A 12,944-nucleotide genomic window follows, 5' to 3' on the forward strand; every position below is an offset into this window, starting at 1 on the left:
AATTTCGGTTCCCATGGCGTCACCTCGCCATTTCTTTTGCAGTCTCCAATCCTGACTTCCAAGGCTTTTCCGATTTGCACATTTCCAGAGGAACTATGAACGTGAGTGGGGCGTTTTGTTCTGGTAAACAAAAGCAGAAAGTAAATCGGCCAATGCACTACATGTTTCCCCCGTCTTCACTCCCTAGGAAGTGCAAGTGTTATTCCCAAGTCCAGTGCAGAATGCTTGTGCCCTTTATGTCTTCCTGAAATTGATGTGTAATGAGTAGAATTTTAATTTCAGAGGATTTATTTCCTATCTGTATGTCTGATGTGCCATCTTCCGTGGAACAGTGTTAAAGTAAAACCTAACTGTACAGACTAAATAAAGTGCTAAATCACTACACGACATGGTTTAGTTTATGTTATTTCGCCTTCCAAGTGGAATTTAGAACTCTTTTAAAACTTAGTTCTTTCCTCTCAATTAAACAATTTAATTTTATAATCCATATTCATTATGGACATAAATCTATTTTCGAAATGGTTTTTAAAACTTGAGAATATTTGAAGTTGAAAAAATCCTGGCTTTTAAAATGTAGGATTTACTATTTATGAAATCTATAAATAAAAAATAATTGGAAGTCGTCTAACTATATAGTTGCCATTTATTTTCCGTCTTTCTAAAGCATTGATTTTTCTCCCAAATAAACTGAAGGGTGATACGAGGTGAATCTTAAATGTAGTGGCCAAAGTTTATTCAGGAAAAATAAAAGGCAATTTAAAAATAAAAATTTAAAAATTAGAGCCCAGAGAAAAGGGAAATATCAAACGAAGCATTCGGATCCTGGACATTTGCAGTTTTGAAAACTCTCTGAACCTTCTACAAACTTCTATTCCCTTTCTTTAGAATAGAAATAAGTTTTTTTTTAAAACTGAAAGGACTTTGCCATCAGGAAGGTTTCACTTTATTCCGTTTCAGGGAGGGAGGCAAACAAAATGAAGATGTCCATCAAGAAATACTCCCGCCAGAAAAAGCGAATTTCTAGAGACCCTGCAGCTCTTGCGGCCCTGCGCAGGGCTCAGGTTTCAAAAGAATCGTGTTCCTTGCGGGTTTGGAAGAAGTTCCTCCGTGAATGTAAGTTAAGCTGGTTCCCCCTCGTCTACCACCCTGCCCCAGGTGTGAATCTCTCTTTCCATGAGAGAGGGAACACAGAGACGTTTTTAGAGCCGTGTAACTGACCGTTTTTACCCCAGCTTCTCATTTCCACGCTACCTAAGATCTCCACTTCCTCCCGGCTTGCAACAGTTCTGGAAAGTTCCCACGCTCAACCTTGGTAGCGGCAAAACGCGTTTCTACTTCCGATTCTGCCCTCCCCTCAACACCTGCAGCCTCCGCCCGCAAGGCAGGCACCACCAGTTGACTACGTCTGCTCCTGTTCTCGGCCTTCAGGCGATCCTCCAACCCCCCTCTTCCCCTTCTCCCTCCGTAGACTTTGCCAAATCCTGAACTCAGTCTGCCTCGCCCTCATCACCTCAGCTTTTAAGATCCTTTTCGCAAATTTTGCGCGTCCGGGGTCACCTAAGTGCTTGGAAACAAGCGAGAATATAAAGGGAACCTATTTCATGCTAACGACTCACCCGTTCACATTCCAATTTCCCCCTGCCCCTTGTGCGAAAACTCTCCAGGCCTACATTCGTTCATTTGCACGAGCAACGAACGTCGGAGCGCGGGTCACAGCCGCGGAAGAGCCCAGAGCCGACCGGAGTCTCTCCCGCGCGCCCCGCTGGCGATGAGAGCTTTCGTCCTGCCCCCGGCCCCAGGTCAGAACAGCGGACGCCGGCCCAAGCCGGCCCCTCATTGCCTAATTACTACGGTGAATCTCCGATTCTGTGGAAGAGTAAGTTAAACGTTCTTCTCCTATCGAACGTGGCGCTCGGGTCACCTGCACGAAGCGCCGCGATCGCGCGGAGAGATCGGGCCTTCCGTGGGCTCGCCGACCGGACCGGCGCCTGTGCGGCTGCTACAGAGGGCCCACCCGCAACACCTAGCCCTCGCCGAGCCCTCGGAGCGGGGCGGCTGGCGCACCCAGGCCGGCCTCGTGGCGGCGCAGTTCCTGGGCTGGGGCCGCCTGCGGCGGGAACGTGCGGAGGGCGCGCCGTGCTCTGCGCGGTGAGCCGGCGGGGCGGGGTTCTGGAACGCGCTGAGCTCGAGGCCGCACCTCTGGTTCCAGGTCCGGCTCCGGGGTCTCTGTAGGGGCATCGGGGCTCTCCCGGGCCCAGGGTTTCTGTCCACCCTGCGGCTGACCTTGGCCCAAGGCTTGGGCAAGAACGCGGGCCCTTCAGAGACAGGACTGGTTGGAAGCTTCCAGAGCTGCCGGGGTGGTGGAGCCTCAGGGCTGGAGCTCAGTGAGAAGGAGCTGGGAGTCACAGAGAGACCAGGGCGAGGGCAGAAGAAAAAACACGGAAAAGTCACTTTCCCCGGGGTGGTGGTGTAGTCGCTAAGTCGTGTCGGACCCTTGGCGACTCTATGGACTGTAGCCCGCCAGGCTCCTCTGTCTGGAGTGGGTTGCCATTTCCTCCTCAAGGGGATCTTCCTGACCCAGGGATCGAACCCGAGTTTTCTCCATTACAGGCAGATTCTTTACTGACTGAGCCACCAGGCAAGCCCTTGGGTCCAGCCCGCTAATAATAACAATAATGATATTAACCGTAGTGGCGAATCCTGATCTCCTGCTCCCTGTCTGCGGAGCAATGGATTTCCCTTTAACCTTCCTAGCACCCAATGAAGACGACACGATGAAATCATATAAAGAAGAAATTTGGACTTAAGAGAAATTAAGGAACTCGCCCGAGGACCTTAGGCGGTGGCACGGGGCTCTGTCGGGTTTCTCAACTACTAACCGCCATGGGCGTCTGTCACCTTATAATACCTGGGCCTCGAGTAGGCCTCAGAGGCAGCGGCGACCCGCGTCCTAGAGCCTACATCCGGGCTCCTGGACTCTGTCCCCTTACGTCAGGAGGCGCCTTTCTCTCCTCAAGAGCCGGACGCCCCAAGGACACGCGCCGTGCCATCCCCTGGCGCCCGGGCTCTGCGTTTCCCTAGGAAGCGCCTGTGCGGAGCGGAGGGACGGTCAAGGCGCGGCCCGGCACTGGCCATGCCCGGCCCACGCCAAACTAGAGGACTTAGTTTAACCCAGGGTCGTTGAGAGTCCTTTGAGTGAGTTTTTCCTCCTCAGCAGGATTTTCGCTCTTTGCCCTCGTGATCTCCAGGAACCCAGGCACCCTCCATGTAGGTAACGGGACCCCATCCGTCCGCCTGCAGTCCCGGAGCCGCTGCCTCCTCCCCAGCCGCCCGCCCATCTTGGAGGTGGAGGTTCGCCCGGCGCTGCCCAGCCAAGCCCAGGTTCCTCTTCGGAATCTTGACCCTGCGCTTCAGCTCGCGCTCCGCGGGGACACTGGATCCTGACAGCGCGGAAGGGACCCTGATGTGCCCGGGTTGTTGGGCGCGGCCGGCCTGGCGAGAGGCGATGGAGGGGTGGGGACTCCGGGCTGAGGAAGGACTAGCCTTCAGGCAACCCCAGCCGGCAGGAATAGGAGTGCAGGCGGGGCCCCCGCAGAGAAGGAGGGACGGCGTCTGTGGATTGGGCGGACTGGACCCCGACGTGGTCGAAGGCTGCTAGCCTTGAATGCCGGCCGGTGGCCTGCACGCCCCACGTCGGTGCGACGTGGCACCGCGGTAACGTGAGTTTCGCCCGGTTCCTGCGTATGGTGGGTGTGCGGTACTTGCTGATTCAAGGGAACGTAGCTAGTGATTCAGGAACCTCTCTCAGCCCCTAAACCAGGCATCTGCCTAAACCAGACACTCCCTCATTCTTTTTGACATGGATGAAATAACGGACTGTACAATATCTAGAGGTACAGGGGACGGTACGATAATTAGAATCAAACGACAATAAGAATTAACAAAGGCTGGGGGAGGGAGATAGAGCAAATTTCGTTTTCTAATAATTTGCACCCTGCTTCACATTTTACTGGAAGTATGAGGAACTTCTAGTTCTCATCCCTGCAACTCCCAGCATTTAGGAAGAATGTTCAGAAATGTCTTCCCACGTTAATATATGATTCCAGTCTGAATGGTAAAATTACTCTAATTGCTAATGTCAACTTGTAATTTCTACAAAAATAGGTTAGTCTTAATGGCCATGTTTTCATATCAGCCCTGATATTATTTACGTGGGTTTAAACATTAATTGTGGAGAAGGCAATGGCAAGCCACTCTAGTACTCTTGCCTAGAAAGTCCCATAGATGGAGGAGCCTGGTAGGCTGCAGTCTGTGGGGTCACTAAGGGTCGGACACGACTGAGCGACTTCACTTTCACTTTTCACTTTCACACATTGGAGAAGGAAATGGCAACCCACTCCAGTGTTCTTGCCTGGAGAATCCCAGGGATGGGAGAGCCTGGTGAGTTTCCGTCTATGGGGTCACACAGAGTTGGACACGACTGAAGTGACTTAGCAGCAGCAGTAGCAAACATTAATTGAGTTCATATACACCACCAGGTATAAAGAACTTAAATAAGTGATAGCTATTAATACCAAAATTTGCCCTCCCCTCAAAAAACAAACAAACAAACAAACAACACAGGAAAATTAGGTGTAGGAAAAGGAAAACGATTTGAAGACCCAGTCTGAAGTTCAGTAACACCGGCTTCCTGCTGCTCAGCTGTGTTAACATAATTAAGGTTTATATGTTAAAATGAAAGCTTATAAAAGAAGTGCTTAGTTATAAACTTCCTTTTCTTATTTGTTCTTAGAATGAGGGGTATGCTTATTGAAATCAGTAATTAAGTCTATTTGGGGATAGTTATGATTTATTCTAACAGTGAAGCAGTTTCTGTTCAGGCAGAGAGTACAATGAGATTGAATTAAGCATGATTAAAATGAATTAATTCCTTTTCTTTAGATACTGTCATTTTGCTACCAGTAACTATGTCTCTATTCAAAGCCATGCTTATGACCAGTAATTCTTAAAATTAAGGTGATTATATTATTATGTTATGCATGGTATCTGTTGTATAAGAGACATTGTACCCTATTTCAAGCTGTGTTTATTTTTTCATTTATTAGAATTTTTCTATAATGGAAGCTTCCAAACATATAAAGAGATTAACATAATTAACCTCTATATATCTCTTTGTTAGCTAGTTTTGTTTCATATTTACCCTCTGACAGTCCTCTCCCACTGGATTATTTTTAATCAAACCCCAGATATCTTATCATTCCATCTACAAATATTTTTGAAAATTTCTCTAAAAGATAAGAATTACATCGTCGTCACCACAGTGTCATTATCACCACATCTAAATAATTCATTAGTAGTGTCAACTTATCCAGGCTGTACTTAAATATCCTCTATTCTCTCAAAACAATTTTTGATTAGTTGGCTGGTCTGAATTTGGATGCAAATAAGGGCTACACATTATATTTGTTTGATATAGTCTCTTCTGTCTCTCTTAGGTTTCATCAATTCTTTCTCTTTAAATTGCATTTTTGTGGAAGAATCTGGACTGTCTCCAGGAATTTGACATTTGTGAACTTGTGGTTACAAGCAATGTTTTTATAATATTTAGAGATATTTCTAGGGGTAAGATTATTTGGACTATTGAATATTAGCAAATATTGATGATAATACTATTTGCAGAGGGGCAGAGCTTAGTTAAGATACCTTTAAGAGCAGAGCTAACTATTGAGGAAGTATTATTAGGGTAAGCATGAGTCTGGGAAATGTAATTTTTTCCTAAATGTAAATATAACATTTTCTTACAACTTTAAAAATGAGATTATTTCCTATGTATTTATAGAAATAGAAAATTACCAATCAAATACTTCATCTAAAAATTTAAATCTAGTCTTACTTTGGCATGAATGAAGCTCTTTACACCTTTAAAATTTTAGTTGACGTTCCAAAGACATTTTATGTTTCAAAATTTTATGTTTTAGAGACTTCCTTGGCAGTCCAGTGGTTAAGACTCTGAGCTCCCAATGCAGGCAGCATGGGTTTGATCCCTGGTCTGGAAACTAAGACCAGGTTATACAATGGTGATAATTATAGATTTCGTTTTAAAGATCACCTGAAATAATGCATGTGAATGGTTAGCCTGGCAGGTTAAATACTCTAAACATCAGCTGTTATTTAGTGATGATAATAACCGTGATGTGTCGTTAAGTATTGGTGGCATCTTCCCGGATACCTTCTTTCTCTTGTCGTGCTCAGTCTTCACATGGTGGACATTCTTTAGTTCCTGCCCCATATGGTTGATGTATAGGGCATGCCGTTTCTTTCCTGCCAGACAGTTCCCAGTGCAGATCTCCTGCTAACTTAGCTTAGCCTTCTGGTGTGAAGGACACCATCACTTCCCAAGGATCAGTGTAGTGAAGTACACACCCTTTGGGCAAACGCTTCCAGTTTACAAAGAGAATTGCTTTTGCCTGTCACCAAAGCCTCACAAAGGGCTTCCCTGGTGGCTCAGAGGTTAAAGCGTCTGCCTCCAATGCGGGAGACCCGGGCTCGATCCCTGGGTCGGGAAGATCCCCTGGAGAAGGAAACTGTAACCCACTCCAGTATTCTTGCCTGGAGAATCCCATGGATGGAGAAGCCTGGTAGGCTACAGTCCACAGGGTCACAAAGAGTCGGACACGACTGAGCGATGGAAAGAAACGGAAAGCCTCACAAAACAACAGGAAGTCACCACAACACCTCTAAAATTAGAATTCACACATGTGGAATAAAGGAGCATCCTTCCTTTGAATGAACCACTTGCTTCATTTCTGCTCAGCTTGATTTTCACTTGATATGTTGGTTTATCTTTCATTTATTCATCTAGAAAATATTCCCTTAGCAATTACTGTGTTAAGTACTATGCTAAGAGCAAAGGATAATGCAATGATGAAGATGACAGATGGAGTCTCCACTGCCAGGGCTCAGAGTCCAGCAGCGGACACAGACAAGCAAGCAGGCAACTATAGGATTGTGTGATGGGGGCAATGCAGGGTAAACCCATGGTGTTGTAAGAACATGTAGAGGGTGCCACATGTGTGCAGCTCAGTGGCAGAAGGCATCAGCTTTTTCAGGTCATGCTTATCAATGATATTGAAGGTGGGGAGAAAGACATGGACTCTATAGTTTGTTTTCATGGGTTCTAGTTGGCTCTGGTGGGTTTCCATCTGTCCTTGCTTTCCCCAGCATCATGTGTAGCTTCACTCGAGATAGATGCATTGTCTACCTGCAGTGACCTTTGCCCCCACCAGGCACAAAGGCATCAGTCTCCTGTGGAATTCTTCACCAGGTCCTACAGTTACACATTGTCTAATCCTTGTAATAAATCCCTTATTGCATATTACTTGTCATGATTCTGCTTCTTAGACTGAATCCTAATGTATAAATTCCCCATTAGGTTATAAACACCTTGTGAAAATGGACCATGTGATATCCTTTTCCCTTTGAAGTCTAGACCAGGGATCAGCAAAATATTAATTTTTACTCTGTGGGCCACTTATAATCTATCTCTTTCCCTTTATTTCATCTCTTCCGTCTCTTTCTCCTACTATTTTTACTTGTCCTCCTCTTCCTTTTTCTTTTCTTCTCCTCTATCCTCTTCCTCTTAACAATCTTTAAAATATGTGAAACTATTTTTTGCTCACAGGCCATACAAATGGAGCCCATAGTTTGCTGGCCCTGATCTGTTGTAGCTCAGTGGCTCTCAGAGAAGTGACACCATATTGTAGGGGAGGGATTTTTGTGTTTTGTGTGCAGTGATTGGGAGGCATTACTGACATTTTTGGGGGTGAGATTTAGGGTTGATGAACATCCTGAAATATATCAGACAGTCCCACCCAAGAAAGAAAATCATTCATGGTATATGAATTTGAATCACCTTCTACAATCGTCTGCATTTATAGCTGTTGCTGTCATGGTAATCTACATGTTTAAATGTAAGCAGGTAAATAGTTCACAGTCTTACTTAAGCATTTGGAAAAATTTCAGTCTTTATTTCTGTAAGTACTTTTCTGTCCCTTCTCCCCCCAGGGATTCTAAACTCACATAATATTAGGACTTCCCAGGTGGCGCTAGTGGTGAAGAACCCACCTGCCAATGCAGGAGGACGTAAGAGACACAGGTTTGATCCCTGGGTCGGGAAGATACCCTGGAGGAGGGCATGGCAACCCACTCCAGTATTCTTGCCTGGAGAATCCCATGGACTGAAGAGCCTGTCAGGCTGCAGCCCATAGGGATAGAGTCTGACACAACTGAAGTGACTTAGCACACACACACAAAGTTGTCCCATAGCTCACTGCTACTCTATTAATTTATTTTAGCCTTTTTTCTCTGTGTTTCATTTTGAGTAATTTGTATTGCTATGTTTTAAAATTTATTTGTCTCTTTTTCCTGTGATGTTTAATTGGTCATTAATCCTATCCAATGTATTTTTTATCTCACACTTTATAATGTTCACCTCTAGAAGTGCAATTTGAGTCTTTTCCTGGATTTTTCATGTCTCTGGTTAAAATGACCAGTCTTTTCTATAGCTTCTGGAACATGTGGAATACAGTTGCAATAACTATTCAAATGTATACTAATTCGGTCATGTTTGTCATTTCTTGGATTGATTTTAATTAACCTTTGTGTCATATTTTCTGACCTCTTGACAGCCTTGATAATTTTTTATTGGATGACAGACCTTGTGTGTTTTACATTGTTGGATATGTGATAGGTTTGTATTTCTATAATCTTTTTTTTCTCCTATAAATATTCTTAAGCTTTAGTTTCTCATGCCATTAAGCTACTTGGAAAGAGTCTGATCTTTTCGGATCTTGCTTTATTAAATGATAAGAACAGCATTTAGTGTAGGACTGCTTTGCCCCATACAGAGACTAAAATCCCTCTGAGTCCTCTATGCCTGCCTCATGAATTGAGGTTTTCCATTTCTACTGATGGCAACAGGCACTATTTGTTGCCCCATGTGAGCACCCAGTGCTTTTCCTTAGTGGGTGGTTCTTTCTCCAGTTTCAGGTAACTTTCTCACTTCGATTCTCTGGTCAATACTGTGCTGGATACATAGGAGGATGAGTATTTGCTGCAGTTTTGTGTAGCGCTTTTTTTCCTAGGACCTTGCTATGGAAATTCTAGCCACCTCAGCCTTCCCAGACCCCCAACTCTGTCCTCTGCCCTCAGAGAAACCTCTGAGCTCTGTCTGCATCCCTCTTCCTGTGCTGTGGCCTGGGAGCCCTCACAATGCAGTAAACCAGAAACAAACCCCATTTGTTTCCCCAGACAGGGGAATTCAGACTTCTGTTGCTTGATTCCAGTGTCTTCAAGACCATTGTTTCATGCCTTTTGTCCAGTTTTTTAGTTATTTCTGGTGAGAGCATAATTTTGGTCTCTATTACTGTCTTGGCCAAAAGTATAAGTCATTTCCCCAAGCATTTATACATCAAAATACATATAATTTTATTGTAAGCTACTTTCGTTTTAAATCTTCTTTACCTTCTATCTAGGGCATTACATCAGTTATTTGGAAATTTTATTCAGATTATCAGTTTTATTTAAGGAATGGTACACAGGGCATTGCAGAATAGTCATTAGACAAAGGAATCATTGTGTCAGGGTGAGAATCATGGCTCTAATACCTAAGGTGACTTTATAATTTATTACGCATGTTGGAGCACTATTAAAAATAACAGAGAGCACTGTTAATAATTATGTTAGGACCATTCCCTAAACTGGACTGTCCTAGGCGACCTAGGACACGGTTGTACCCCACCTCTGCTCAGCCCTGTACTCCTAATTATTTAGTTCTAGAGCCTGTGATGTGGAGAAGGCAATGGCAAGCCACTCCAGTAGTCTTGCCTAGAAAATCCCATGGATGGAGGAGCCTGGTAGGCTGCAGTCCGTGGGGTCGCTAAGGGTCGGACACGACTGAGCGACTTCACTTTCACTTTTCACTTTCACACATTGGAGAAGGAAATGGCAACCCACTCCAGTGTTCTTGCCTGGAGAATCCCAGGGAAGGGGGAGCCTGGTGGGCTTCCATCTGTGGGGTCACACAGAGTCGGACACAACTGAAGTGACTTAGCAGCAGCAGCAGCAGAGCCTGTGATGAGCTGCTTTATGCCAGGTGCTGGCGTTACCAGAATCAATAAGGCAAAGTCCTTGCCTGAGGAGCTAACTGAGAGGCAGGAGGCAGTTTGCTGTGATCCAGTATGATCTGTGCTCTGACAGAGGAACTGATGAGAACCTGCTGAGGAGCACGTCTGACCCCAGTGGAGGGGAGGTGCATCTTGAAGCATGTTCATTGAGTTAGTTCTTGGGCTGAGAAGGGAGAGGGTAAGGTATTCAAGACAGTGTGTGTGAGGCCAGAGGCCAGGGGAACCCAAAGAATGGTGAGAGAGTGATTTTGGTTGCTGGAGAGCAAGGTACATGGGGAGCTGGGAGTAAAGGAGGGAGAATGCAGTTTCCATAGCAACAGCAGTTACTCTTCAGTGCTCACTTCCCACCTGCTGGACACAGTTTCAGCACTTTAAACATATTAGCTCATTTAATCTTTATAACAACCCAGTGAGGTATTACTGTTATTATCCCCATTTTACAGATGAGAAATCTAATCTGAGGTGCAGAGAGGTTAAGTACCTTGCCCAAGGCCACATAGCAAGCAGCCTTAAAGTGGGATTTGGTAAGGGTTTCCACTAGCCATGGAGATAGTGAGAGTCTGAGCTAGAGCTGCAGCAGCAGCAGGTATGGAAAGAAGGGCATGGAGTCCCCAAACCCTCACAGGCAGCATTCTGTGGCCTTGATCACCACTGTGAAGGGTGCAGTGGGGGACCAAGAAGAGGGCTAGTATTCGACATGTGCCCCTGAGTGGACACGCTGTCTAGAGGAGAAGCACGTTTGTTTGAGAAGGGAGTTCTAGACGATGGCTTCCATCTAAGCCATGTGGCATTTGAGGTGATTGTATGACTGCCAGGTGGAAATGGCCAGGAGGCAGTAGGAAATCCAAACTAAAACTCAGGAGAGTAGGTTGGGTGTGTGGGGGCCACAGCTTGTAGATGGTAGGAGAGGGGCTGTTTGGATGAGATCACAGCAGGGAGTGAATAGAAGAGACGGGATGAACCCAGGGACACTGCTCTTCAGTGGGGGGCTGCGTGTGTAGCAGGCAGGGAGGGTGGAGGAGAACCATGGGTCAGCGATGTTACAGCTGCAGAAGAGCAACAACAGGGAATAAATGAGCAACGTGAGTCTGAAAGGTTGTCGCTTGGCCTCCAGAGGAGAAGACATTCAATCTAGGGCCAGAGACAAGACTTGACCTCTCAGAGCTTTTGTGTAATAGTTTATTAAAGTATAAAAGGCATAGAGAAAGCCTCTGACATAACATCAGAAGGGGGCAGAAAGAGTACCCCCTCGCTAGTGTTAGCGATGCAATTATATACTTTTTAATTACTTAATACAGTGAATCAAAAGAATGTCTGGAGGTTGTAAAGACCTTACTAGACCCACTCCATAATTTACATTTTAAGATAACAGGGTTAGCCAGAAGGTTTTTTCCAGAGACAGTCCTCAAGCAGGATACATTATATATAATATGTATATATAATCCTAAGGAATGTAGAGGAAAAAAAAGTTTGTCCTTTACTCCTCCTTGAGAATTCCAGATCCCTCTCTCCTTGGGGATCCCCGGATTTCTTATCAACCTGCCTAGGAATTGACTCTTGCAAGTCCAGGAAGTCAAATAAAATAAAGATTGGATTTGGCTCTAGCAGGTCACATGCAGAGGAATCCTGAAGCCAGAAATAAAACTGCTGATTTAAGGGGTGCCCCAGTTTCCTAGGGCTGCCATGACAAAGTGCCTCAAACTGAGTGGCTTAAAACAACAGAAATTTATTTTCTCATAGTTCTGGAGGCTAGAAACCTGAAGTCAGATGTCAGAAGGGCTGTGCTCTCTCTGAAGGCTCTAAGAAGCATCTGTTCCAGACCTTTCTGTTAGCTTCTGATGCTTCCAGCAATACTTGGTGTTTCTTGGCCTGTGGACACATTACCCAAATCTGTACCTCCTCTCTCATATAGCCTTCTCCCTGTGTGCTGTCTGTGTCTCTTATCCTCTTCTCATAAAGACACTAGTCATAATGGAGCCTTAATTGATTAAATCTGTAACAACCCTATTTCCAAATAAGATCACATTCTGAGGTTCCTGGGAAAGATATGAATTTTGTGGGGGACACTGATCCACTCAGGACAGGGGTTAATAAGTAGGAAAAAATATTGGTAGACTTTGCTTTCAGAAGAAGGAACTGTTTCACTGATTTTTAGCATAAACTTAGACAAAGTCCTTTGATGCTTTTGTATTCCATGGAAGTAATGGAATGGTTGTTTGTCCTATAAATAAAGATGTAAGATAGCTAGGAACACCATGTCAAAGCATTCTTAATTAACTCTTTTTCTTTTATTTTGAGAATTAAAAATTCTGTCATTTACTATTTTATTGATAGTTAAATATTTGCTATGATTGCTTCAATATTTCTTTAAAAAAATGAATGAAATAAAACAATTTTTAAAAATCTGGAGGACACAGGGATAAAGGAGGATTTTTTTTCCAAGGTGGGAGAGGCTTAAGCATGTTGCTCTGTTGAATAAATGAAGTAGCCCTGAGGATGGAAGGTTAGATTCCTAACTGAGAGCAAGGAATTGATGGTGAAAGCTCCCAAGGGTCTGGGGTCTGGAGCACAGGTGGATGGATCAGTGGTGGGCGGCCCTGTGAGAGGGAGTGGGGTGAGAGGGTAGGTGTGTGCAGACACAGATGTGTTTGAGGATGGAGAGGGCAGAGAGCTGAGCAGGATGCAGCGTGACAGTGCTGCAGCTCCATGCGTGTTGCAGGTGTTCAGTAAGCAAATCAGGAGCAGATGCCCAAGTGAGCA

This window comes from Moschus berezovskii, chromosome 7 (assembly GCF_049115385.1).
Source record: "Moschus berezovskii isolate FMDL1 chromosome 7, NW_MosBer_1.0, whole genome shotgun sequence".
Classification (NCBI taxonomy): Eukaryota; Metazoa; Chordata; class Mammalia; order Artiodactyla; family Moschidae; genus Moschus; species Moschus berezovskii.